The 27969-nt window shown below is 44.4% G+C and overlaps 1 long non-coding RNA gene across 1 annotated transcript in view; it reads right to left on the minus strand.

The window, feature by feature from the left end:
- Positions 1-387: 387 nt before the first annotated feature.
- LOC137522632 (uncharacterized) overlaps positions 388-27969 on the minus strand; it is a 68330-nt gene continuing 40748 nt past the window's right edge. Inside the window, exons 2-3 of the long non-coding RNA XR_011022366.1 lie at positions 4974-5209; positions 388-1063 (exon numbers count right to left, since the gene is read on the minus strand). This is a non-coding gene — a long non-coding RNA (uncharacterized lncRNA). The remainder of the gene's footprint in view (positions 1064-4973; positions 5210-27969) is intronic.

Genomic DNA, 27969 nt, shown 5'->3' on the forward strand with positions numbered 1-27969 from the left:
CATTAAGATCAGATACATCAGTGTAATTGTTTCCAGTACAGGAAGAGTTGAGAAACTCCAGTTGTTATCTCTATGCAAACAAGCCATTAAGCTCTCCGACTAAGTTAGTCGTGGAGAGGGCTGTTATCTGACTTTTATTATCTCAACTGTTCCTGGACTATTTACTTTTCCTCTGCTAGAGGAGAGGTCATTACTTCAGACTGCTCTGAAAGACTCATTTTGAATGCTGAGTGTTGTGTAATCTGCACATATTATAGAATGATGCAATGTTAGAAAAAACACTATATACCTGAAAATAAAAGTATGAGAATATTTTCTTTGCTTCTAATCTTCTAGTAATTATTCATAGTACACAACCAATTCACTATATCATATATTTTTTTCGCTTCAGTGTCTCTTTAAGGTATCATGTCATATATTAGAATGGCCTGGAAAATGGGTATCTTTGCTTCTAACAATCTGCTGAATACTGCATGATTAATCTCTTTTACCAGAAATAGTTAATGTAATCTTTGTAAACTGATTCCGTATCTATATTTGTTCTGTCACTTTAAAAATTAAGCACGTTTTATTTTCCTTTTTCATTTCCCCTCTTTAAATACACCACCCTCCTTCCACCACCCCTGCTGGCACTTCCTCTGCCCTGGATTGTCTTTGCTAGGCAGTGTCGGCCTGGCTTTTGTGTGTACCCTGTAGAGGTCGGAGCCCTTGGATGATGGCTGCAAGGGTGTTATTTGTCCCCAAAGAAGAGGAGAAACATTTTTTTTCCGCTGATCTCTGCTGATTGCCCTCTATTGGTTCACACAGGGAAATCCAGACGCCAATCAGGTGCGATCTTCCTCTCGCCATCCTAGCAACAGACCAGAGTGTGCGCCTCGCTTCTGCAAGCTGACACCTGTGTAATGACATAATGAGGAATGGCGATGCTGCGCAGCCTTCAAATTTTTTCTCTCTTTGTCTGCAGCAAAGTTCATCTGAGGTGCCGCAGTCCATCGTCTTAAAGGGGCAGCATCTCTCAATGTGCATCTTCTACAATGTTACCCCTCCTGAGTTGTGTCCATCCCTGGGAATATACAGCACTGTGTAAACAAGCAATTATAACCATAAACAGGAAATATCTATTTTCTAGAAATGCAATCAAGTGCAGTGCAAAATCTTGATCAACAACAAGCAAATCACTGAGGCTGGGTGCACAGTTAGCAGAAATGCCAGCGTTGCGGAAAATGCTACGTTTTTGCCACTAAGGAAGTCTATGTGCTGCAGGAAAAAATGCATATCAAAAACACATATGTGTTTTTGATGCGTGTGTTTTCAAAAAAAAAGGTTTTGTTTCATAATCTTCAAAAATGTAGCAAAAACGAATATAATGAAAGTCAATGGAAACACAATGGTATGCAGTTTCCGTGCGTTCTTCTATGTGGTTTTGATTTTTAAAAATTGTTTTATGATCGATTTCCGCTTCCTGTTGTCTTCCTAGTGATGTGCATGATACGCAAAAGAAAAATGCATACAAAACGCATATGCGTTTTGTATATGTTAACTGCAAACGCTGAAGCCAGCACTTGAGGCACAGTCAAGGAGAGGTCTATAATCTCAGCTAGAGCCGTAGATTAGGTGAGCCAAGCTGCCGCATCTGATAGTTATCAGTATACACGGGGGCAGAGGAGGACACACAGGAGGGGGGGAGCAGAGGACAAATGGGGGCAGAAGGGGACACATTGGGGATAGAATTTGACACATGGGGAACACAGGAGGACACAATGATTTGGGAAAGAACATCTATGAGGTGCTCCTGGACCATGGCCTCAGGTGTAGTATATTTTTTCCCCTGGTTTTGCCCTCTAAACCTAATCTTATATGCCGAAATTTCTGTTTGAAACATGGTGGTTATTGAATATGAAACTAAAATTTGCTGAAACTAACTACAGGGCAATAATTAAAGGGAATCTGAAGTGAAAATAAACTTATGATATAAGTGTTAGGCAGTAGGGGTCTAGTTAGTTAGTACTACTATTATAGTTAGTCCAGTGCTGCTGCATGTCTGAGCAAGTGCTTTCCTATTGTTAAACCTAGCGATTTACCTCCTATACACATTCTCAACCCATATATTATATTGCTGTATAGTTAGATAGTGATTTGAGTGTTATAGTTCAGTCAGCTAGTGTAGTGGATACTGTATACTGTGCTAGGCTAGTGTTAGGTCTGTGTGCAGGCTAGGCCTGCTAGCCTAGGTAGCCTTAGCCTACCACTAGCTTAGGTAGGTTAGGGATTATAGTTAGTTAGTAGTACTATTATACTTAATTTCTACTGTTAGTCACTGTGAGTTTATTAGCTTCAGTACTGTGTTAGTTACTGTACAGGCCACCAGCATCTGTTGTGATCTGTGACTGCCTGTCACATCTCTGTCTGACCCTATTGATTGCGTCCGTCTGTGACAGACTTTGATTGCCACTGTCGGTCACACGCGTTAGTTATCGACTACTAGTCTACTACACTACTACTACTAGGGATTATAGTTAGTTGTTATTTACCTACGTACTATTTTAGTTAATTTCTACTGTTGTTAGTCATTGAGTTTATTAGCTTCAGTACTGTAAAGCTGGCCACTAACGGGCCAATTTCTAGCGAAAATCGTTCGAGCGATCAGAAATTTTGATCAGACGAAAAATCGTTCACTGCACCATCAACTAACCAATCATTGCTTCCTATCTATCACGACCACCAAGAAAATCCAAATTTTCGTTCGACGAACATTCATTCGGGCGACATTTTTTTCACTCGTTCATAATCGATTGTGTCCACCAATGGAGATTATTTACAACCAATCCGATCAGAATTTCTGATCGCTCAAACGATTTTTCGCTAGAAATTGGACCGTTAGTGGCCAGCTTTAGACTTAGTTTCTGTACAGGCCAGCATCTGTTGTGATCTGTGACTGCCTGTCACATCTCTGCCTGACCCTATTGATTGCGTCCGTGTGTGACAGACTTTGATTGCCACTGTCGGTCACACAAGTTAGTTATCGACTACTGTAGACTACACTACTAGTACCTTCTGTCTACTAGTATTTAAAAAAAAATAAAAAAAAAAATTCTTTTTTTTTTTGGTCACTCACTCACCCACCAACCCAGACTCTTTATTAAAATAATAAAATTAGTAAAATTAGTATTAGATTAGTAAAAGTAATAAATTGCAAAGTTTACACTTTAATGAATTGTATTTGTAGTACAGCCAATAAATATAACATTAGTAGCAAATATATCAGTCTCATTGTTTCCAGTACAGGAAGAGTTAAGAACTTCAGTTGTTATCTATGCAAAAGGGCTTCTCTGAGCTCTCAGACTAATTTAGTCAGAGAGCAGTGCTATTTTCTGAAGCATTTATACATCAACGAAATAGTGAAAGACAACTTGAGATGAGATTTTACTGCAGGGAAGTTCAGAGGGTCATTAGCTCTGCTCTGTTTCATAGTTTACAATGCAGAGTGTAGTTTGTAAACTGCAAATATTAGGAAAGTATGCATGTTATTAAAAAAAAACCTATATAACCGAAAATAAAAATATGAGACTCTTTTCTTTGCTACTAATGTTCTATTAATTATCGGTACTACACATACAATTCATCTCACTAATATTATAAATGCGAAAGTTTGGATGTTTATTACTCAATCGCGCAACAATGGCTGGACGGATTTGAATGCAATTTGGCAGCACACACATAGTACATCACCTGGAATAACATATAGGATACTTTTTATCCCCATAACCAAAAAGTGGGCAAAGACAAATACAAATTTCCCTGGGAAAATGTAAACTGCAGCCATTCTTACACTGTTAATGGTAGGGTTCTCAGTCACTGTGTGACTGGGATTAATATTGAAAAAAGTGGGTGGAGCCTACAAAAGCCAATCAAAATTCACCTATTGATTTTCAAGGGGAAAATTTAATTACTGCCATTCTTGCACTGTTAATGACACAGCCTCAATCCTGGTACAGTTGATCATTGGGTGACTGGGGTTCAAATTCAGAAAAGGGGTGGAGTCACAAACCAGATTTGTTTCATTTCAATGCACATTATTGATGCCAAAGACTGCGAAGCTCACAAACTAGGTAATTGAGTAATTGTGTGTTAGGGTTAGAAAAAGTGGGCGGAGACAACACCACCCAAATACATACCCAGGCAATGCCAGGCCATCAGCTAAGTTTATTTTCTGCTCCAGTGTCATTTTCATTTTATTTGTAGATAGCATGAAGAGGGGATAGAACCTTTTGACGATCTTTATACTGTCTGTGTCCCTATTTCATGGAATAGGGACACAGACAGTATTGTGTCCTGTCAAAAAGTAGAAGACTATATACAACTGGAACAGAGATGGCAGCAAATAAAAGATTTTAAACAGTCAAACCTCATACACGCATTAGAAGACTGTCCTCTGGCAAGGACGTCAGTTCAGGGCCCAATGCTGTACAGACATGTCGCTAGACATCAGGCTAGCTATGTGTCTGTTACTATATGTAGGGAAGAGGGACAATGCACCGCACACCTTGTAGTGGCTTTTGGCAAGCAGGGTGGGTGGGGAGAGCAATGTATGCAGGTTTCGGATGTTGATAAAGATCTACCATGCCAGCCAGATCTTTAGACAATATTGGGAGGCTCCCTTGCACATGCTAGATTAACCCTAGAGTGTCACCCAAGGCAGCCTTATCAGCTTCTCCGGTCACTGTCAAGTTTAATCTAGCATGTATCCATATGTTAAGCAAGAAAAGAAAGTCATAAATGTCAAACTCTGGCCCATGGGCCAAATTTGGCCCATGGGGCCATAAAACTTAGCACACCAGTGGTTACTGTTGTTAACATTAAGTTATGCCCCCAGTGTTCTAAAACTTGGCCTGCCAGCACAAGCGCAGTTAACATTAAGCTAGGCCTGCGGCCATACTTGCAGCTCTGCCCTCTCCTGCTCTCTTTCCACTTGCCTTTCCTGTCTTTGTGGCTGGCCCCTTTGAGTATTTGAGCCTTCTCCTCTTCATACGAAGTGATAGAGCCTGGCTACGTTCTGTCACTCCCTTGCTCCGCCCACTCCTGATGTCTTCTTAGAATGGAGCCATGAGTGGAGTCACTCCATCCGCCCACTGCCGACATCTTAGAACGGAGTGATGGCCACGTGCTCTGTACTCCCTCCATCAAGACTCAAGGCTTCGTCCCAGAGGAGCTGTGAGAAAAAGCAACATGGGTAAGAGCTGGGATGGCATAATGAGAGCTGGGGCACCATGTTGACTGCTGGGGTGGCATGGGTGAGAGAGCTGGGGCATTATGGGTGAGAGATCTGGGGGCACCATGGATGAGAGAGCTGGGGCAGCAATAGCCTAACTCTGTCCCCTCCAGACCTTAAATAAGCTTCTCTCTCTCTCCATCCACCTCACTCTCTCCCCCCAGACCCTCAGTAAGCCACTCTCTTCCCCCTCTACCCCAGTATCCTCAATAGCATCACTCTCTCCCTTTCAGAACTTTAATAAGTCCCTCACTCTAATCACACACCCGCTTGCATCCACAATAGCCTCACTGTCTTGTCCCCCGGTCCCTCAATAACCCCCTTTGTTCTCGCTCCTCAGCACCCTCAAACCAGCCCACACTCTTGCCCTCCAGACCCTTAAAGGTGCCCCCACACACAGTAACTGTTGCACTTAATGATAGTGCATTGATCACTAGAGTAACAGTTTGGGACACAAATGCTATAAACGAGCAGGTTCTGGAGGGCTGGGTAAGCAAAACACAATGGGGCCTATTAAATAATAATAATAAAATTGGCATGTGCAGGCAGTGTTACTTATGCCAGTTGCATATAAGTAGAGCCTGCATTATCTAAGTAATGTGCATGTTGCTTGTGTGACATGTTCTATGCAACTGGTGTAAGTAATTTCTATGCACTTCCTACGCACAGTGATTTCCTCACTATTTAGTGAATATGCCCCAGCATGGTTGTTTGTTGCTCATGCTTTGGTGTCATTGAATGACACAGTGTGGGAGTTGAAAACCTGGAAGGGGGGGGGGGGCACCAAAGTCAAGTTTCGTTCAGAGCATTGTGAAACCTAAGGCTGGCCCTGCAAATTGCTAGTGTAGGATTCTGATGATTAGGTGGAAATTCAGTAGAGAATCATTAGTGACTTAGCAACTGAGTGACTGTATATGAACAAAGGGAGATTGTACAGCAATTAATTGCTGCAACGTTTTTATGCCTATGAACTAGCCCAGTGGTTCTCAACCTGGGGTCCGCGGACCCCTGGTGGTACATCGGCAGCTGTCAGGGGGTCCCCCAGCAGACAAAATGGCGGATCTCGCCCCCAGGAGAGAACTGTTGGGCACGGCAGGCAGTGTCGGTGGGGCGCAGCAGCTTACTTATCCCCGTTCCTGCATGGACTCCTGTCGCCGGGCTCTCCTCCTATCGCCGCCTAGCGTCCTGTCGCCATGGTTACCTGGCAGCCGCTCATGATGTCAGATTTGCTGCCGGAAGTAACCATAGCGGGAGGACGCGGCGAGAGGAGGTGAGCCCAGCGAGAGGAGTCTGCGCGGGAACGGGGCTACGTAAGATTATACTGGGGCACTAGCTGGCTATCTGTTCTGGGGCACTACCTGGCTATCTACACTGGGGCACCACCTGGCTATCTACTCTGGGGCACTACCTGGCTATCTATACTGGGGCACTACCACGCTATCTATACTGGGGCACTACCAGGCTATCTACACTGGGGCACTACCAGGCTATCTACACTGGGGCACTACCAGGCTATCTACACTGGGGCACTACCTGGCTATCTACTCTGGGGCACTACCTGGCTATCTATACTGGGGCACTACCACGCTATCTATACTGGGGCACTACCAGGCTATCTACACTGGGGCACTACCAGGCTATCTACACTGGGGCACTACCAGGCTATCTACACTGGGGCACTACCTGGCTATCGATACTGGGACACTACCTGGCTATCGATACTGGGGCACCACCTGGCTATCCATACTGGGGCACCACCTGGCAATCTATACTGGGGCACCACCTGGCTATCTACACTGGGGCACTACCTGGCTATCTACACTGGGGCACTACCAGGCTATCTACACTGGGGCACTACCTGACTATCTATACTGGGGCATCACCTGGCTATCCATACTGGGGCACCACAAGGCTATCCATACTGGGGCACCACCTGGTTATCTATACTGGGACACCACCTGGCTAAATTGCTACATATAATAAACAAAGTGCCTGAGGGACAAAAGACTGGCAATTTCAGCAATTCTAATGCTAGGGGAGAACCACCCGTTACTCTATTAGCGCCACATGCGTTGCCAGGATAACGCATGCATTGCTGCGGTAATGTGCGACATGGCGTGTGTTACCATAGCAATATGAGCCGGTAACATATGTGGCGCTAATAGAGTGCCATCAAATGAAAGGACATCCATGGAAAAAACACAAGTATGCAAATTGCCCAGCAATAAACAATAATCTTTATTGGGCAACAGCAACAATGATAAAAAAATTTAAATAGTATGAAGTGCCATACAGTCGATAAATAACATCCAAGTATAACAGTATTATGCGTACATAGACCATGCATATACAATGCATGGTGCATACAAGTTCTACTATGCAATTTCCCTTCAGATTTTGTGTTGAACTGATCCTTTTTGGCAGATCCAATGTGATTTCCGATTGTTTTTCTGATCGATTATCAGATCACTTCTGTTTAAAATCAGACATCAGATCCGACCTGACGGAAATTATCGATTCGAGCCGAAATATGACGGGAAATTGCATAGTGTGTACCAGGCATATTGTGAGCAATCCATAAGGGCTCATTCACACTATGGGCTAAAAAATTGAGTTGCTATGCAGTGCATTTCAACATTTCAGAAGTGATTAAAACTCATAGAAATACAAAGAAATTCATGCTATGTGAGTTTCAGCACATGGATTATGCAGATAAGCCCAGCTGAATCAGCTGGTTTCCTTTCCCTCTACGCCAGGGGTCCCCAACCACCGGGCCGCACCCCACTGCCGGTCCTTTGGCAGTTCCCCTGCGCCGGCCGCTGCTCCTGTTGCCTTATGAGTGGGCGGCCTTCCTTATATTCCCCCAGCCGCTTTCCTCTTATTAGCATCCGGTATTACAGCATCGCATATTGCGGCTGCTGTAAGGAGGGAAGGAAGCGCGGCAGCGGTTCCCATGGTAACGGCGATGCGTATCGCCGCTACAGGAAGCCGCTGCCGCGCTTCCTTCCCTTCCTTATAGCAGCCACAAGACGCGATGCTTTTTATTGCAAATGCTGCATGTCCTGCGATTGCGATTTTGCTAATCGCAATCGCTACTGTGGAATTTGTTATATTTATTTACATTGGCAAAGCGTTTAGGGAAAGCGCTAGCGATTTAAAGTTCTCCTAAATGTTCAGAAAAGCACTCTAGTGGGTTTCAGCCCTGAGGAAGCTGGTGCAGGCAGAGGTTCATGGCTGTTCATGGGACCTGGCTTGCGCCAGGGACCTAACTAGAAATCACTGTGCCCCACTGCAAAACTTTGTATGGGGCCCCCCTACCCCGGTATAGGTGCCCCCAGTAATGATAGCCAGGTATAGGTGCCTGCCCTTAGTATAGCCAGGTAAAGTCTAGTTTGGTATAGGTGCCCCCAGTATAGCCAGGTAAAGTCTGTAGGGGGGCATGACTGATCAGGAGCATTGGTTGTTAGAAATCACTGAATCCACCCTGCAAACCTTTGTATGCCCCCCCCCCCCCCCCCCCCCCCGGTATAGGTGCCCCCAGTATAGATAGCCAGGTATTGGTGCCCTCAGTATAGCCAGGCATGGGTGTCCCCAGTATAGCCAGGCATGGGTACCCACAGTATGGCTAGATATAGGTGCCCTCAGTCTAGCTAGGCATGGGTGCCCACAGTATAGCCAAGAGGGGATGCAGCACTTGAGTGGAGAGTGATGCCCACACACAGTGTCCGGGAGGGGGGCCCATTTCCCCCCACACTAACCTTGGGCTCCCCCGTCAGCGCTTCCTCCTCCTGCATTAATTAGCAGCAGCGGCATAGTAAAGGGAACGCAGACTTACTTCTGCGTTCCATGCCGGAGGTCTGATCTTCTCTGAATCAGCGCCTGATGCTACTTCCTGATAAACAGGAAGAACAGATACAGAGAAAAACCTCTGGCATGGAACGCAGAAGTATGTCTGCATTCTTTTTTCCATGGCGCTGCTAATTAATGCTGTAGGAGGAAGCTCTGACAGGGGAGCCTAAGGTGAGGGAGGGGGGGGGGGGACTGGCCCCCCCTCCCTGCCACTGTGTGTGGGCATCACTCCCCACTCATGCACTGCATTCCCTCCTGGCTCCTGCCCCCCAAAACGGCCCTGGGCGGGCCCCGTAGGGGGCCCTGGCCCCCCTGCAACTGCATCCCTTGCAGCCCCTATTGTTTTGCCCTGACTTGTGCTTCGAGGGCTGTAATTTCTTCAGGCAACAGATTGTCCTGTCTACATTGAGCGGGAAGCCAGTTAAGATCCAAGTAATCCAGGTGAAGGATGAGAGCACAGGGATCAGGGGTAAGATGATGGAGTTCTGTCATGCACGCTGCCTTTATTTGCCTTTAATTTGCTCTGCTCTTTGTATTCACTTGACAAGCAGCCTACTGGGCCAATCAAAGTGCAGGAATATTGTACTACTGGACCCGCCTATATTCTGCTACACATACCTAGCACATTCAGTGGTTCTAATATGTCTAGTGGCTTTGCTCTTAACCTTTAAAATCAGCCTTTTGACTTTAATGGAATTTGACAGTATCACACAAAGATCAAGGATATTTTTGTGAAGTTTGAGGAAATTTTTGTGAGACTGCTAGAGACCTTCCCACTCATCCCTAGTGACAAACAGTGGCATAAAGCAGTGGTAGATAGTAGTGGGTTACAAGCAGCGATATTAATAACAAACATTTGTTTGCAGCCAGATCAGAGTAGGATAGGAGTTTAAAATTAACTCAAGGTAAGAGACATATGGAGGCTGACATATTTATTTCCTTTTAAAGGGAAGGTCCAAGCAAAATAAAAAAATGAGTTTCACTTACCTAGGGCTTCTACCAGCCCCATGCAGCCATCCTGTGCCCTCGTAGTCACTCACTGCTGCTCCAGTCCCCCGCTGGCAGCTTGCCGACCTCGGAGGTCGGCGGGCTGCTTTGCGTACATTTTTACGCATTCCCGCTAGTGCAGGAACATTAACACATACATTTTTACGCATCGAACCAGTAATGCGGAAAAATGTATGTGATAATGTTCCTGCACTAGCGGGAATGCGTAAAAATGTACGCAATGTTGCCGCCGACCTCCGAGGTCGGCAAGCTGCCAGCGGGGGACTGGAGCAGCAGTGAGTGACTACGAGGGCACAGGATGGCTGCATGGGGCTGGTAGAAGCCCCAGGTAAGTGAAACTCATTTTTTTATTTTGCTTGAACCTTCCCAATACCAGATGCGTTGCAGTCCTGCTGATTTTTCTGATCAGTAGTGTTATTTTATATATTTTTTTCCTTGTTGATTTGTTTCCTACTTAAATTGCAGGCAGGGAGTCAGGGATTAATCATGGGGAGGGATTAGCTGAAACAGGTGCTATTTATCAGCTATGGGTCTCTGAGCTTACTCAGTCTATGGCTTGCTTAATAAGTGGCTTGAAGCAAGTGGCATAGGTGTAAAAAAACAGGCGTTACAACACAGGCAGTTAAAAAAACTGAAATAGGTGAGTGACTTTGATTCCTTGATACTGTTTTTTCTACTGCAACATTTTATTTACACATCTTTGAATCCTCTTCAAATTTTATTATGGGCTCATTCTTGAGCAATGCGGTGTAGTTTACATCTTGAAACCATGATCAGAGAGCTACATTAACAGTTTGCAACATTGAGATCCATTGACAAAATGAAATAGAGCCTTGTGCTCACTGAACAGGTATTGATGGGCAGGGTGAAGAGGAGGATTAAATGCAGCAGGAACAGGATAGCAAGGTTGGTTGCTTGGTCACCTCACCAGCCAAGGTACGATGTATTCTCTTACATCTGACTTCGGTCACATTTCTTGGCTACTTCCCATATTGGCTGGTCAGTTTGGGAACTGGCCAGTGGCCACACTTCTGGCTCTGGCCATAACATTGAGGCCTGGTGCACACCAAAGGAGTTTTTCTGAGCGTTTTAAGTTTTTAAATCTACTGCTAATGTTATCCTATGTGTCTGTGCACACTGGAGCAATGAGGTTTTGTAAAAAACCCCATAGCATTACATTGGGAAGAGCTTTTAGAGGTTTCAAAAGCTCTTCCCAATGTAATGCTATGTTTTTTTTTACAAAACCTCATTGCTCCAGTGTGCACAGACACACAGGGCCGGATTTGTATCTCTTAGTGCCCTAGGCCAACGGTCAATAACCGCCCTCCCCCCCCCACCCTCTCCGCCGCCCCCTCAAACACACTTGTATCACACTTGTATATGCATGCAAAATATGAGCGGACAGTCAGTGACATGACTACTTACTCTGTAATGTGCAGCAGAAGATGTCAGTGCTATATAAATACATAATAATAATATGGTAGGATATTAGACTATGACTATGGTAGGATTAGAGTGTGAGCACCTCTGAGGACAGTTAATGACTTGACTATGTACTCTGTAAAGTGCTGCAGAAGATGTCAGTGCTATGTAAATACATAATATTATGGTAGGACATTAGGTTATGACTGGTAGGATTAGATTGTGAGCTCCTCTGAGGACAGTCAGTGACATGGCTATGTACTCTGTAAAGTGCTGCAGAAGATGTCAGTGCTATATAAATGCATTATAATAATATGGTAGGACATTAGACTATGACTATGGTAGGATTAGATTGTGAGCTCCTCTGAGGACAGTCAGTGACATGGCTATGTACTCTGTAAAATGCTGCAGATGATGTCAGTGCTATATAAATACAAAATAATAACATGGTAAAACATTAGACTATGACTACGGTAGGATTAGGTTGTGAGCTCCTCTGAGGACAATCAATATCATGACTCTGCAAAAGGCTACATAAGATGTCAACACTTTATTACAAGTCAGTGTGAGCCGTCTGCACATATGCAGTAGCACAAACACTATCAGGATCAGCTTTTTCTTTGAGGATCTCAGAGCTGGATTGGCCTGGCACTGCAGGACAAGAAAAGCATCTTTTGGACCCAGAGGCTTTCTCTACCTGATGAAAGTATTCAAATGTGCCTCTCACAAGCCTCATAGGTTTGCTCTAAATGCTGCAGAGAAGAGGGAAGATAGGGGTGGGAAGAGATAGTGGTGAATTGAAAAGTGGAGAAAATGAGGTGAAGGGAAATATAGGGGAGGACAGGGAAGAAAGGAGAAGAGGAGAAAGAAGAAAATAATGACAGAGTAGTAGAGGAAAGGAGAGACAGTGGTAGAGAGGAGGGGGGGGGGGGCAGAGAGTGAGAGGAGATAGGGCAGTTTCTTAGCTGTTGCTACAGGTTTCCTTCTCCCCCAAACACAAAATTGATTGAAAAAGGGAGACAGGAAGGAAGAGGAGCAAAACAAAAGGAAATTGGACATTACAAGGCAGGAAAAGAGAGAGAGAGAGCAGAGGATAGGACAAGAAAAGAGAGAGAGTGAAGAAAAAGTGAGGGACAGGAGACTTTTCACATGGAGACAAAAAGGCAATAAATCAGCCATGCTGAGACAAAGCACTGCAGCTGCCAGGTCAGCTACGGACAGTTTATTGCGGCTGTTTATTTACTTATTGTCCCAGCCTGGCCATCTAAAGTGTGAAACCTCCATCCAGCTCTGTCCCTATAGCTCCCTAGACACTGATCCCTGGGTGGGCGCCTATGTCCTCCTAATCAATCTTGTTAAATGCTTACCAGCATTGATTGCTGACAAGCTGCTCCGTGCCTGAGACTGGCTGTCCGTGCACAGTATCCTCCTCAGCCCCTGCTGCCGGTGCCGGGATCTTTCTTTAAAACCAGATCAGTCCACCTTGCCACCAGAAGTCACTTCTAGCCAATTAAAATCATAGAGCTGACCAAGCCACTCCCCCCAAGCCGCGCTATTGGTCGCCTCTCATCATTGGACTGCAGTGATTGGCTGCTGTGCTCTGATCCATGCAATGCTGGAGGAGAGGGGCGATCAGACAGCTGCAAGTCTCGGACGGACTCCGATTCATCTAGGCAGCACAGGTGCACATGAGTCCAGCCTGACCGCGGCCACCCACTACCAGCCAATACATGTTGCAAACTTTTCATAGAGGGCGGCCGCGGACGGAACAAACTCTGCTGCGAGGATGTGTTTGAGCAAAGCTTGGTGTAATGAGCAAGTGTTTGAGCAAGTATCTGGCAGGCAGCTGTGCACTGACGGACGGATTAGAGTGATCTGTGTGTGCGGCTGATTCAGAGAATATACTGTGCGGCCCCCAGCCGCCCTTTGAAGTCTCTGCAAAGTCTCCGCCCTAGGCCCCGGACTCGGAGGCCTGCCCAGAAATCCGGCCCTGCAGACACATAGGATAACATTAGCAGCAGATTTAAAAACTCAAAACGCTCAGAAAAACTCCTTTGGTGTGCACCAGGCCATACAGCATATTTCTTCTACACTAAAAATATTGAATGTAGTGTTGGAAAGACATGAAAAAGAGGTCTCTTGAAATGTCGCTGGTTGTTATTTTACTGTATGAATGATGTTTTGTACTGTATGAGCTATATATATTATGCTTCAATAAATTGGTGCATTTCTTGCAACTATTACAAGACAGTGCTGGGTAAGTTTCTATTGACTTTACAATGTGACCTAGGACATGTTCCCCAGTTACTGATCTGGCTTAGACTCTTTCTCTATGACTTAGACAGGGCACTCCAGTTTTTTGACTCTCTCAACCTTCGGTTTTATCCCTCTGTTCTTTTAAACTGAAAGCTCTCATATAGTGCCACCCCCCAAAATATGCCACAGTATTGATTGTCTTGCCATTTTGCCCAGTATACATTACCTATGCCTAGGTATTACCTGTGCCACCCTTGTTTGTATCATGTAGCTATCGCTATATTTTGGCTGTGTCACTTTTTTTGTCAATTGTCAAGAAATATGCTTCTGCTGTATAAATCTATAATTATAGAATTAAATATAATTATTATGACAGTGATGTTCAGCTCTAACTGAATTAGGTTTATTAGTTTTACAAGAGGACAGAGACTGACAAAGCTATAAGTGGCGGCAACAAGTGACATACTTTGATAAATCAAAGTATCAAATATTGTACATCACACAAAGTATCTTAAACATGCAGTGTTCTGGGTTGCCACAGGGTGGAGACAGTCACTTCTGTAAAACCATCTTGTCAACTATCTTTTTTCCAACTGAATATTATTTGAAATTTATAAGACGTAATTATGTGGTCACTTTAGACAAGTTATGCCTAGGTATAGTGCCCTTTTACTTACAGTGACAGGATTCTCCATCACTGTTATCAGATACAGCAGGTCTTGTACATTAAAGTAGTCATCAAAGACAAAAAAAATACCTGTTCGTCATTACACACTTAAAGGATACCGGAGCCGAAGTAGGAAAAAGGGGCGAGCAGGCATATATGCATGCACATGACGTCACGACTACCTTATGTGCAGTGCGCTCCAGGCCATGGGCGCGCGCTGTAGGATGCGTGCAGCCAGGGCAGCACCTGCGCATTAATGCCTGACTCCGGCGACCCGGGAATAGGCTGCAGGGGGCATTTAGGTAGTATCGGAGACAAAAAGGAAACGGGGGGAGCGGTGGGCATCAGGACAACTGCCAGTACATGCCTGCTCCACCCGTTTTTTCCTACTTTGTTCAGCTCTGGTATACTTTAAAGTGTAATATGTGTATGTGGATGTTAAAGGGGAACTTCAGCCTAAACAAACATACTGTCATAAAGTTACATTAGTTATGTTAATTAAAATAGATAGGAAATATAATCTTTTACCCACACTGTTTTAAAAGAACAGACAAATGTTTGTGATTTTATGGGGGCAGCCATCTTTTTGGTTGAAAGGAGATGACAGGGAGCATGAGACACAGTTCCAACTGTCCTGTGTCCTGATCACCCCTCGCAGCTGCGCCCGCTAGACTTCAAATCTCAAATTCAAAATTTTAAAAAAAGTTTGCACCAAAACAGCAGAAGGAGAACAGCAACATCATAAATCCCATCATGCTTTGCACAGCATCAGGGGAAAAATGCCCGGGCAGTTTTCTTCTGTGCAGCTAAAAATGAGGCTTTGGTAAGAAAAACAAAGTTCTGATGCCGTGAAAATGTTAACGAAACACCAAGCCTTTTCAAGGCTGCTGAGTAGATTTTTAGTCTGGAGGTTCACTTTAATTGTTTCTTTTTGTTGTAAGCATTTTTGTGGACCGCTTGCAAGTTGCAGTCTTGCAATGTGTCAAAAAGCACTCAAACAATATTAAAACAGCACTTTAAAAAAAATTAAATTAAAAACATGTTTTTTATTTTTACTTTATTATTTGCTGCTATTGGCAGTAGTGCTGCCCATAGCTTTTTATTTGTATTTTTTTTTTTTACACTTAAAATTTTTTATATTGGATCCAATACAGATCTTTGTATTGAAGCCAATACAAAACGTTGTATTGGCCACCAGATGTGATGACGCTGCGTGCGCCCGACACCAGAGGCGCCACGCAGCATCGTCAGAGGGCCAGGGGATGTGATCGCAGAGGAGGGAAAGGAATCAACGAAGGAGGAAGAAGAGAAGATCACCACTGGGGATCGCCAGGAAGAAGATGGGAATAAACTTGCAGAGAAGCCGCGAGATGCCGGCGAGGGAATCCCACATTCCAGCAACGCAGCAGGTGAGTAATTGTAATTACTGGACGAGCCTGACTTGTACTCACTGATTCTAGATATTTTTTTAAGGAGGGGTCAGACTTGTCCATCCCGCTAGAGAGGTTAAATTGCTGGCAGTGATTAATCATGTGGAGGGATTAGCTAAAACAGGTGCTATTTAGTCAGCTCCAGGTCTCTGAGCTTACTTAAGGTAGCCATATAACTAGCAATGTTGGGCAGATTCGACCAAGAGACAAATCTCTCTCTAATTGAATCGTATTAGAGAGAGATCTGTTAGCTGCCCATACACTGCAGGCCGATTCCCGATCAATTTCATGCTGAATCTGCCTTGTGATGCCCTCCTGACGATATCTCTCTAATGTTAAATGCCCCCCGCACCCAGTGCAAGTGATACATTACCTGTCCATGGCCTCCACTTTTCCCTTGCTTACTAGGCAACCACGTTGGGCATGCATGTATGGAGAGCGAAGTGCGCCTGGAGCCAGCGGGGGACAAAATCACAAACGCAGGACATGCAGCATTTTTAGCGTTAGCAGTTAGCATTAGCGTTTCTGCAATGTAAAGTATATAAACGCTGGCATAATCGCTTGTCTAAACCTACACAGAATGATTTTGCTAGTGTTTTGAAATTACTGCACACTGTAAAAAAAAAAAATTAATTGAAAGGACCAATCAGAATTAAAAAAGCTAAATGCTAATCGCTACACAATCGCTGGCAAAACGCTTACACTTTTTAAAAGCTACCCAAATCACCAGAAAATGCTCATGAAATTGCTTACAAAACGCTCATACAAAGCGCTAGCGATCGCGATTACCGATAGTAATTTGTAGTGGGTTCCAGGCCTTATAGGCTTTGATTCCTTGAGGTCTAGTTCACAGTGATCAGTTGCGTTGAAGAATAATTCTGCAATACAACTCACTGCCCATACAATTCTATGGGCCTGTTCACAGTACTGCGTTGTAACTGATCATGTTATTCTAACTGTCTGCATGCAGGCTTTGTTTTAAAGTCTATGGCTAGTCTGCTTTGCAGTTCACACTCATTATAACACGTGCGTTATGCAACTAACCACTCTGAAACCAAGCCTGATAGTTTTTTCTACATTTTCACATTTTATTTAATCCTCTTCAAATTTTATTACGGCCTTCTTGTTGAGCAATGCGGTGTAGTGTACATCTTGTATAATGTACACATATGTAGAGCAGACAATCGAGGTTGTGTACTGTTGTCTTTTATGTGTGCAGGTTGTTGAAATCTTGATCAGGAAGCTAAATAAACAGCTTGCAATATTAAGATCCGTTGACTAAGTGGAAAAGAACCTTGCGCTCACCAAACAGGTATTAGTGGAAATCGTTAAAGAGGAGGATGAAATGCAGTGGGTCCAGGATATCAAGGTTGGTTGCTGGGTCACATTAAAGTGGATCTGAGATGAAAAACGAACTATAACAAGTAACTTGTCTATATATCTTATCTAAAGATGGTTAGATAGTTTACACAGCAAATCTAGCTGAAAACAGCTTTAATAGAATATGATTATTTCTTCCTGTGATACAATGACAGCAGCCATGTTGTTTGTAAACATTACACAGAGGCAGGCTTATCTGCACCTTGAGCAAAACAACCTAATCCCCCCTCCACCTACCTCCTCCCCTCTGCCTCTGAAATCTCTGGCTAGTAATACCTCCCCATCCTCCTTCCCAGACTGAGCTCCCATGAGCCCTTGCTACTGTCTGAAAGTGCCTTGGCTCTCTGAAAACCTGTGGGCGTGGCTTGTTTAGTTTATAGGGAATTAGAGTATTAAACACAAAAAAGTATTTGGCTTGAGGAATGCCCTGTAAACAATAGGAAAGGAACACAATTATGCAATAAGTAAAAGTTCATTTCGGATCTACTTTAAGAAAAGGAAGGGGAATTTTAAAAAGAGCCTCCTAGTGAGTTAGCACACCCTAATAAAATATGCATATTTGCATGATGATAATTTCAGGGAACTAGGAAATAAACTCAAGGCAAGGAACTCCAACGTTTAGAGGCTGTAATTTCTGCAAAGGGAGGATCTACTAAATCTTGATTTAATTTATTTTTTTATGCACCTGCCTAATTTTCTTTAAACAATTATTGCACACTTTCTGTAAATCCAATAAACTTCATTTCACTTCTCAAATATCACTGTGTGTGTCTCCTATATGATATATTCAACTGACATTTTTTTTTGTAACAACTAACAATTTATACTGGAAAATCATGACGATTAACAAGGTTGCACAAACTTTCGCATCCCACTGTATCTAATGTGCAAGTTTGATACCACTTGGGAAATAGTGACCATACAGGGAGTGCAGAATTATTAGGCAAATGAGTATTTTGACCACATCATCCTCTTTATGCATGTTGTATTACTCCAAGCTGTATAGGCTTGAAAGCCTACTACCAATTAAGCATATTAGGTGATGTGCATCTCTGTAATGAAAAGGGGTGTGGTCTAATGACATGAACACCCTATATCAGGTGTGCATAATTATTAGGCAACTTCCTTTCCTTTGGCAAAATGGGTCAAAAGAAGGACTTGACAGGCTCAGAAAAGTCAAAAATAGTGAGATATCTTGCAGAGGGATGCAGCACTCTTAAAATGGCAAAGCTTCTGAAGCGTGATCATCAAACAATCAAGCGTTTCATTCAAAATAGTCAACAGGGTCGCAAGAAGCGTGTGGAAAAACCAAGGCGCAAAATAACTGCTCATGAACTGAGAAAAGTCAAGCGTGCAGCTGCCAAGATGCCACTTGCCACCAGTTTGGCCATATTTCAGAGCTGCAACATCACTGAAGTGCCCAAAAGCACAAAGTGTGCAATACTCAGAGACATGGCTAAGGTAAGAAAGGCTGAAAGACGACCACCACTGAACAAGACACACAAGCTGAAACGTCAAGACTGGGCCAAGAAATATCTCAAGACTGATTTTTCTAAGGCTTTATGGACTGATGAAATGAGAGTGAGTCTTGATGGGCCAGATAGATAGGCCCGTGGCTGGATTGGTAAAGGGCAGAGAGTTCCAGTCCGACTCAGACGCCAGCAAGGTGGAGGTGGAGTACTGGTTTGGGCTGGTATCATCAAAGATGAGCTTGTGGGGCCTTTTCGGGTTGAGGATGGAGTCAAGCTCAACTCCCAGTCCTACTGCCAGTTTCTGGAAGACACCTTCTTCAAGCAGTGGTACAGGAAGAAGTCTGCATCCTTCAAGAAAAACATGATTTTCATGCAGGACAATCCTCCATCACACGCGTCCAAGTACTCCACAGCGTGGCTGGCAAGAAAGGGTATAAAAGAAGAAAAACTAATGACATGGCCTCCTTCCTTGTTCACCAGATCTGAACCCCATTGAGAACATGTGGTCCATCATAAAATGTGAGATTTACAAGGAGGGAAAACAGTACACCTCTCTGAACAGTGTCTGGGAGGCTGTGGTTGCTGCTGCACGTAATGTTGATGGTGAACAGATCAAAACACTGACAGAATCCATGGATGGCAGGCTTTTGAGTGTCCTTGCAAAGAAAGGTGGCTTTATTGGTCACTGATTTGTTTTTGTTTTGTTTTTGAATGTCAGAAATGTATATTTGTGAATGTTGAGATGTTATATTGGTTTCACTGGTAAAAATAAATAATTGAAATGGGTATATATTTGTTTTTTGTTAAGTTGCCTAATAATTATGCACAGTAATAGTCACCCGCACACACAGATATCCCCCTAAAATAGCTAAAACTAAAAACAAACTAAAAACTACTTTCAAAAATATTCAGCTTTGATATTAATGAGTTTTTTGGGTTAATTGAGAACATGGTTGTTGTTCAATAATAAAATTATTCCTCAAAAATACAACTTGCCTAATAATTCTGCACTCCCTGTAATATGGTAACATTTATCATGAATTTTAACCTGCTGAGCGGTCTGGACGAGCTCAGCTCGTCCAACACCGCCAGAGGCTGCCGCTCAGGCCCTGCTGGGCCGATTTTAGTCAAATAAAAAGCAGCACACGCAGCCGGCACTTTGCCAGCCGCGTGTGCTGCCTGATCGCCGCCGCTCTGCGGCGATCCGCCGCGAGCAGCGGCGAAAGAGGGTCCCCCCAGCCGCCTGAGCCCAGCGTAGCCGGAACAAAAAGTTCCGGCCAGCGCTAAGGGCTGGATCGGAGGCGGCTGACGTCGATGACGTCACTCCGCTCGTCGCTATGGCGACGATATAAGCAAAACAAGGAAGGCCGCTCATTGCGGCCTTCCTTGTTTATTCTGGGCGCCGGAGGCGATCGGAAGATCGCCTCCGGAGCGCCCTCTAGTGGGCTTTCATGCAGCCAACTTTCAGTTGGCTGCATGAAATAGTTTTTTTTTTATTTAAAAAAAACCCTCCCGCAGCCACCCTGGCGATTTAATCAGAACGCCAGGGTGGTTAAAAAGACTAACATTAAGAAGCATAGGGACTCACCATGGTCTTGATTCACAAAAGAGTGCTAACTGTTAGCACGGACGGTTTTTTTTGCATGAATTTTCGCGTTCGCGTGCAATTAAACGGTTTTTTGCGCGAAATCGTTATCGTTTCCGTGCGCAAACGCAAATTTGCGTTTGTGCGTGAAAACGATAACGATTTCACGCGAAAACTTGAATTGCGCGTGAACGCGAAAATTCACGCGAAAAACGCCCGTGCTAACAGTTAGCACTCTTTTGTGAATCAAACCCTAAGTCTTGTAGACTGAGATAGTTAATTACTGGACAAGGACACTGTAATTAATTAGTTCCCATTTTTGGATGTAGATTCTACGTCCTTAAAGCAGCAGGGACAGTCATACTATACTAAGAAATAAAACACATATATAAGTAGAGATGTCCCGAATGGTTCGCATGCGAACTTATTCGCGCGAACAACGTGGGTTTGCCTTTGCATCGGCTCGCGAACTTTATGCGGGTTCGACCCGCCCCCTATACTACATCATTGGGCTAAATTTTGACCCTCTACATCACCGTCAGCAGACACATGGCAGCCAATCAGGCTGCAATCCCTCCTGGAGCCCCCCCCCCCCCCCTCATATAAGGCAGCAGCGTCCGCCATTTTCTCACTCTGTGTGCTGCTGTATTAGTGAGAGAAGGGAGAGACATTGGAGAGATAGGGAAAGCCATAGTTAGGTCTGTTAGCTTGCTCCTTGCTGATATTTGTTGCTGTAAAGCACTACCAAAACAGCTCTTTTGAGAGCTAATGTTCTTGTGATGTGTTTTTTTTTTTTTTTTTTTTTGTGTGGCCCACTGACACTGCATATACAGCCCTGTCTATCGCAGCTGGTTCTTGCTAATTGCTATACTGTGCCAGGCCCAGCACATTCAGTGCATCCTTTTTCACTGCACTTGTGTGACCGCACGCTGTTTTATATAGCAGTCACTGCATACCTTTCACTGCACCTGTGTGACTGTACATTGTATTAGTCAATTCAGTGCATACCTTTCACTTCATCCCCCCCAATATAGACAAAACTACAGGCAGAGGCAGAGCCAAGGCAGGCTACCCGGCAGGTCTGTTCGAAGTCATGCTGTCGTGATTTTGTGCGGCCCTCGACCAAAGTACAGTGATCAGAAGGAGGGACGTGCAATCAACCCCCAATATTGTCAGGCCATAGTTGGCTATTTAACACAGAACACCTCATCTTCCTTAGCTTCCACACGGAAGCGTGACATATCTTCCTCCTCCTGCTCTGATTCTGGCACCCCACTTAACACTCCGTCGGCAGCCATCACCAAAGTGCCATCATCCCAGGGCTCAGTGATGTGGAAATTTTTTTGTGTGTCTGCCTCCGATGAGAGCAATGTCCTCTGTACTCTCTGCCACCGAAAATTGAGCCGTGGAAAGACCAAGACCCACGTAGGGACAACTACCTTACGAAGGCACATGATGAAAAAGCACTTGGATGACCACCTGAGGAAAAGCAGCACACAAAAGCAAAGCCACACACCGCAGTGGAAGATACCAGGCCGCAATTATTTCTCAAAAAAGACGATACCCAAACTGTACCGTGATGTTGAAAGGCAAGTGGTGTCAACTCTGGCACACAGACTTGGGTCAAGGGTTCATCTGACCACAGATGTCTGGTCTGCAAAGCATGGCCAGGCCTGCCGAAGACTAAATCAGTCCCCACACACAGCATCTCTGCCTGCACACCGTGTGACTGCCTGCCCCAAGACTAAGTCGGTCCCTACACAGCATCTCTGCCTGCAGGCCGCTTGACTGCCTTCTCTGCCACCACCAACAGGGTCCAGGACTCCAGGTGGATTCCTGAATTTTTTTTTTCTGGTGCGTGTACATGACTGCCTAATTTTTATGGCTGCACTGCGGCTGCAACAACAAAACAAAAGACATGTACATGTGTCAATTCCCCTTAGTGATCTTTACCTTGCCGTGGTGAAGAGGCTTACATATCACAATGAAGCAATGACCGGCTATATGAGTGTGTTGGGGGGCACACCTGTCCAAGATAATAAGGTCATTGCTTCATTGTGGACAGACCATATTTGATCAGCTGGACACTCAGTCACTGTTGTTCTGTCATTGAGCTACCTCAGCCCGACCATATGGGCTTGAAAACCGCCATCGCCTGCACTCTCGCCATGCTGCGCACCAGTCCAGCGCGGCAATCACTACACAAACAGCTGTTTGCAGTGTGTTACACAGTGAGTTTGGCCTGTCAGTGTGAAGCAGTACACTAATTACTATAACCTGACTGATGTATACACATGCAAGATGTTTTAAAGCACTTTATGCCTCCAATTTAGGAATGCAATGTGATTTCTGCCCTTTAGGGATTATAACCCTGCTGTGCGTCAAATCCGTAATTTTCCCCGGGACTTTTGGCGTGTATCCCACAAAGCCATGCCCCCTTCCAGGTGTTAGACCCCTTGAAACATCTTTTCCATTTCTTTTGTGGCCACAATTAGTGTTTGTAGTTTTGAAAATTTGCCTGCCCATTGAAGTCTATTGCGGTTCGCAAACTTTTTCGCAAGTTCGCGGTTCACCAACCAAAATCCGCGGGTTCGCGACATCTCTATATATAAGTAGATAACTACTTGTTCTACTTACGTAACACATGTGTTGTACTGTCCATGTTTTGATTTCAGTGAATTCTATATAGTAAATAAAGAGAATTCTGTGTCAGGCATTTGCCATCTTAATTCCCTCTGACTAAAGCCAATATTGAGGACTTTTTTTTCTACTAGAAACTGGCCTGTCATAGCCAGCTTGCTTTGTAAACACATGTGAGCACAGCATAGATCAGATTTCAGCAGCTCACTGAACTGCCCTCAGCCAACTCAGCCAATCAGTGAAGAGTGGGAATGTGGGTGGGGTGATGACAAGCTTCTTTCTCATCTGCAAAAGAAAAAATAGAGCCAAGCTGACTGAGATAAGATTTATTACAGCAGAAACATTTCGGAATAGATTGGAGTGCTTGCAATACAGGGTAAGACTGCAGGCTGCATAATAAACACAGAGCAGTGGGTAAATAGAGTTTGATTTTGTGGCTGACAATCCCTACTTAAAAGTGCTGCTGTATGTTCCAGGACATAGATTCTACATCCAAGATTAAAAACAGCCATTCCGCCGTCTCACGTGTGCGCTCCCACTCATGCCCATCAAATCTTTAGTAAAAGTGAATGAGTGTTGCTACAGCAAATAGCAACAATTATTTAATAAAGTTAGGCAGGGAAAAAAAGTTAAAGTTACAGGGTCTCAATAAAATGAAAAGTGTTCCCCCCCCCCCCCCCCCCAGTTAAGTTTTTTAACTCATACCGAGCTCAGCCTATTTACCCCTGCAATACCTATACCTGTCTATACACATTTAATGATTGTTGCCTGTAGCCATCGGATGTGATCCCTAGGACAACAGTTTGGGGCCCCAGTGTTATACAGATGCATTGCTCTGCCACTGCCTAGCGATGCATCTGTACAGCACTGGGGCCTCCCAAACTGTCGCCGTAGCGAAGACATCCAATCGATACAGACGGGCAGGCTGGGGATAAGGTCTGCCACATGACCAGCTAGTGATAAAATAGGGCATATGTGGTATAATTTTAATCAGGAAAGGCCAAATAATATATTTTTATGTTTTATAATTGTGGCACTTGTCATGTGAAAATTAGGAAGGGTGAAAAATGAAAAACTCTGTATTTTCTGCATTTACGCATAATTTTGTCCCCATAAAATGACTATAAAATAAAATCGCTTTTGAAAAAAAAAATATTACCCAGAGAAAGCCTAGACTGTACCGAAAAAAAAAAAATATCACTAAGATGCTATTCACTGCTGTATCAAGTGACACAGCTAAAGTGTCAAAAATCTCAGGAACCTTAAGGCTGGTTTCACAGTGGGACGTTAAAGTCCCACATTACAGCAGCCAGTAACGCAGCCTAAGGCCACATACACACATCAGACCACAGTCTTTGGAAAATGAAAGACCACAGACCAATTTTACCCCCTTCCATGTAGTATGAGAGCCATACCCTACACAGTCTATTCTATTGAGCTGAACTCCTCATCAGATAGAAATCTTTGCAAGATGCTGCACACAAAGATGCTGTAGACATTCAAAAGATCAGTATCTGCAAAAGATCTGTTCCTGCAAAAGATCAGTTCCTGCAAAATGCATTCATAGTCTATGATATCTGCAGATCATCATACACACCTTGTTTAAAGCCGCATCTACACGAGTAGATGCGGCCGCGATGCTCCTTATCAATCGAGCCGCTATTGATAAGATCCGACAGGACGGATCTCCGCACTGCCGATTCCCTGCTCACTCCCCGCGAGGGGACAATGGCAGGGAATTGTGCGGGAGATAAGCGGCGCCGGCGGGGACGAGCGGGCACGAGCGGGGAATCGAATGCAGCGCATGCGCGGCGAGCGGGGACACGGCAGGCACGCGGAAGAGGCGATCCGGCGGCTAATCGAGCCGCCGGATCGCTGCAATATGGCATGGTGTAGATGGGGCTTAACAGACATTCATCTGCAGATTAGATCCACCAGGATGGATTTTCAGATCTCCAGATGATTGTCTGATCTGCAGATGAATGTCAGGTAAACAAGGTGTGTATGATGATCAGCAGATCTCATAGACTATGAATGCAATTTGCAGGAACGGATCTTTGGCAGGAAGAGATCTTTTGCAGATACTGATCTTTTGTGTCTGTACAGCATCTGTGTGTGCAGCATCTTGCAAAGATTTTTTTTCTGATGGGGAGCTCAGCTCCATAGAAAAGACTGTGAAGATATGGCTCTCATACTACATGAAAGGTGGTAAGATTGGTCTGTGATCTTTCATTTTCCAAAGACTATAGTCTGATGTGTGTATGAGCCTTAGCTCACAGCACTGTAAAATCAATGTGCTGGTTCACAGTGCACACGTTGAGTTTCAAAGTAACGCAGCACGTTTAAACAAAGTGCTGCATGCTGTACGTTATACTGGCTAAGCCAACTTAGACTGTTTGCACATGCTCAGCAACCAGCCACATGGCTAATTAATATTCACTGCACTGTGGTGACTAGTGGTAAAACTGTAGTGTTGTCCGGATCATGAACGAATTGTTCATTTGATCTGGATCTTTTTTGTGAGTCGAATCATCTGGATCATCACAGTGAAAGATTCGGTTCACAGTGGATGTCTGTCTGGAAGAAACAGGAACATACAGAATGTACAGTGCAGGGAATTTTTTTTATTAAATCAAAGCTTAAAGTAGCATACGGTGAAATAAAGTAAAAGTATGCCAATACATCTGACATAACTTATACAGCATACAACATAATAAATAAAATTAAAAGTATGCAATGCAACAAGAACAAATAACCAAGGAACAAGTTCGTTCCAACATATAATATAGCAATAATATGCCATAAGTCTAGCACATTCTTCATCTGAAATAGCATAAACTGAAGAAATAAGATACAATATAACAAGCACAAAAACCTTAGATACAATCTGTTCCATGCATGAAACATAGAATATACCTAACAGGCTGATGAGGAAACATCACCCACACGCATTCATACCAACAAGACAACCAGATGAAAAGCAAATAAATACACATAACACCAACCACCACCCAAAAGACGCAAGACAACACCTACATTACAACACTCAAACAACAAAAAAACAAAGCAAAACAAAAAAAAATATATAACATACACCACCCCCACAAAAGTGAAGCACAACACCCACATCACACCATACACACCTCATTTACACTAAGCGGGACTTTTACGCCCGAGGATATTACAATAGCACCTAAACACAAGACTGAAGACAAAACACAAGACTAGACGAAAAAAAAAAAAAATTAAACCCACGGACAAGACAAAAAACCTCACCTACAAGTAAGAAAGAAGCACAAAGGGATACTCTCCCTTGTGCCTGCGGCCAGACTTCAAAAATAATGCAAAAAGGACAAAATCTACGGTGTAAAGAAGAAGAGGATAGACAAAGCTCACACCCAGGAGATTAGTCCACCAGTTCAAGGAGGCTTGATGCTCTGCCGTGCCAGAACCCAAGCTCCTCTCCCCAGCTTCTTCCGAATGGTCCCCACCTCACTCAGAATGCTGTTCACCACCACCTGGACTAGCAAGTCTTTTTTCCTAATAGCTAAGTCACAACGTACCAACCACAAGTGTCTCCTAACCACTAAACTGACTATGTATAATGTGCACAAATCATAACCCTGGCGAAGATTGAAAGCTCCATAGGCCCACTCAGCATAACTAAGATGCGCCAGGAATGGGATATTCAGAGCCCTCCCCACCTGTTTGTATACCTCCACGTTGAAGGGGCATGACATCAGAAAGTGGTCCATGTCCTCCCCAACAGTGCACCCCTGTCGAGGACAGACACGCTCCACCACATCCCGACGCTTCATGTTCCCTCCAACGTAAAGCTTGCCCTGGAAGGTACTGTAAGCCAGGCGATGTCCCACAATCTGTTTGGAACCCGCGGCGAATTAAGCAAACGCAAGCCCCCCTCCAAAATTGTGCCTGGGCAATACCTCAAGGCCAGTGAGTCAGGAAAGTAGGAGTCCACCAACCTAGCCGACAGGACTTTCCTGTCGACCGATCTGATGTCCTCCACCGTCAATCCCCACTGCAGCAGTTTCTTCATACAAGGTAAGACATAGGCCAGAAGATAGCCGTGACGTGCTCTCAAATTTTTCACCGGGCCACCGCTCTTCCATTCTCTAAGGAAAGGCTCGCACCAGGTCTGGAAGATACCTACCCAACTAGGCGGGTTCTCCATCAACAAACTACCAAGATTGTACTTAATAAAAATTAAGGAGAAGAGAACAATCGGGTTGACCATACCTAGGCCACCCTCCCGCCTAGTTTTGTAAGTAATGCTTCTGCGCACATGGTTTAGCCTGTTTCCCCACAACATCAGGAAAAACAGGCCATTGACCCTGGTGTACAGAGATGCTGGCAAAATAGCAACATAGCTGACATACAACATTATTGGCATCTTGATCAAGTCAATCCTTTCCCTAAAGGTCAAACTCCAACCTTTCCAGCGAGCTACTTTTGTGCTGACATCAGATAGTTTGCGTTCCCAATTTCGTAGGCCATAATCGCCTGGGCCGAATTTGATGCCATGGATCTTAATTTCCTCTTGAGGCACGGGAAAGGATCCGGGAAGACTAAAGGACTCTTCTACTTTTCCCATCCAGAAAGTTTCGCACTTATCCGGATTGATTTTTGAACCAGATGCCAATGAGTACCTGGAGATCTCTTCGGCAACCACCAACGCCTCCTCCGCCTTCGAGACCACCACAGTGACATCATCGGCATACGCCACCACCTTTAAAGATGAGCCACCTGAGATGCCCACCGGAACCCCACCGAGCATGCTGCCCTCTAACCTTCTCACAAAAGGGTCGAACACGTACAGCAGAGAACTCAGCGGACAACCCTGGCGCACCCCCGAGCTCACCTCAAAAGGCTGGCCTACCCATCCGTTGATAAGCATAAAACTCTCAGCCTCCTTGTATAAAGTCTGCAGCCAATGTACAAACCTCCCCTGCAAACCATACACAGTAAGTAGC

The sequence above is a fragment of the Hyperolius riggenbachi genome, chromosome 6 (assembly GCF_040937935.1).
Source record: "Hyperolius riggenbachi isolate aHypRig1 chromosome 6, aHypRig1.pri, whole genome shotgun sequence".
In the NCBI taxonomy this organism is placed as follows: Eukaryota; Metazoa; Chordata; class Amphibia; order Anura; family Hyperoliidae; genus Hyperolius; species Hyperolius riggenbachi.